Raw genomic sequence first — 1,829 nt, 5'->3', positions numbered from 1 at the left:
CACGAAGCGCGCATTCCCTCGGGCGTTCCAGCGAAAGACGGAGCCCTGGGTGGAACGGTTGAATTTATAGTACTTATTCCGCCCGGTGAGGCATAAATAAATCGGCTGTCCCCGGATGGACGAATGAATATCAGAAAAGCAGGATGCGCCGGCCGACCGAAGGACTCATCAATGGGCGAATGGACGAACTTTGAGTTTTGAATCCGATCGCTGTAAGAACGATAAATGAATTAAATCGAGACCTGCGAGAATGAATTTGTGCGAATTTCGTATTTGACCGAGCGCCGCTCACCTGGAGTATAGCGTTCGCAGGAGTCGGTGTAAACCTTCGGTCGGCGAAAATCAACTCAAGGAAACGGGCTCGTAGATTCTTTGCGACGTGCGGGAGCATGAGGACGTATTTGAGACGCAGGGCCTCGGCGCAGATATCGTCAAACACGGATGCGGTCCATGAGCTCTGAGCGTCAAGAGGGGAGGGGGGGAGAAGAGAGGAGTTTGACTTCGATCATCAGAAGTTTCGTCCGAAACTTTCTTCAGGGAGACATTGACTAAGTCACTACCTCTGATTCCGGCTTGATGTCGGCCATGTCGTGAAGATCCTCGAAAACTTCGCTGGCCAGAAGGAAGGTTTTTTTCTGGATCGACTCTTCGCCATGATGAAAATTTGATGCCTGCATCGCCTCTGGGAGAAGTTCTATGAGCGACTTCAGCATCTGAAGAGATGTTCGGAATACGCGAAAAAATTATCTTCAGCTTTTCGAACATCAATGTCATACAAACGATTCCGAACGACTTCGATGCAGATCGCCCTAACATCACCTGGAAAACTCGATTGCAGAGCCCAACGTCTTCCACCTCCCATTTTCGTAGTCGCTTCTCCAAGTCCCCGACGATCTCGCCTGCGTAGTATCGCGCCATTTCATCGCTCGCCGAGGCTTCCCGCATCTCAAGCGCTCTGTTTTCAGCTTGGAACCTCTTCAGATGTCCGCGCAAGTCTTCGACGGCGCGCTTCGCCTTCGAGGCCTCGCTCCGATCGAAGATCGAAGGCTCGTACATGCGATTGTAGACGTAGTTGTAACGTCTCCAGAAGGAGATTTCTCGGTCGCACCTGATGCAGCGAGGAATTCCGACCTTCCAAGTCGCCATTACCTGATCCATGACCTCTGCGTCCACAAGATGATCGCAGCCAGGAACTCGGAGGAATTTCCCGCTGAGCGCTTCAATTCCGAACAGAGCCGTGCGGCGTTTCGGTTTGCATTTGAAGCACACCGCGAGGCACGGCTCGCCGCACATACCTTCACATGGATGATTACACTTTTCATGATTCTTGCTGCACGTCTTGCCGCACGGCTCACATTTACACTCCCAACAGGTTTTCGCTGCGCACTCCTGATGAGGGCAGTGACTGACACCTTTCCGGCGACAAGCCTGGCGCTTCGAAAAACAGGGTTCGCCGCACCTCTTCTCGCAGCGTGATACCTCTGATTCCTCGTGACTGCACTGACGCTGGCACGGCGCTTCACAAGGACCACAACGTCGGCCGCATATCCTTTTGCATGGGTGGCCGCAGGGGAGTGTTTTGTTGCATTCCAACCTACAAGGTCGGTGGCTTCGACCCGCCCGACAGACGTCGCAATCGCCGGTACAGCGGTGCCCGCATCGGTGCACGAAATCACAGGCTTCGATGCATTTCTCATCGGGCTTCCCTCTGGTTCCCTGGCAGCTCTGCTCCACTGTGTGTTGACAGCTCAGAACGTTTTGGACCTTGACTTCACAGGTTCTGGAGATCTCCTCAAGCTGTCGGGATTCGGAACACGGGACGCGCATCG

This window comes from Galendromus occidentalis, unplaced genomic scaffold, assembly GCF_000255335.2.
Source record: "Galendromus occidentalis unplaced genomic scaffold, Mocc_1.1 scf7180000076386, whole genome shotgun sequence".
Classification (NCBI taxonomy): Eukaryota; Metazoa; Arthropoda; class Arachnida; order Mesostigmata; family Phytoseiidae; genus Galendromus; species Galendromus occidentalis.
Note: the sequence above shows the minus strand (reverse complement) of the source record.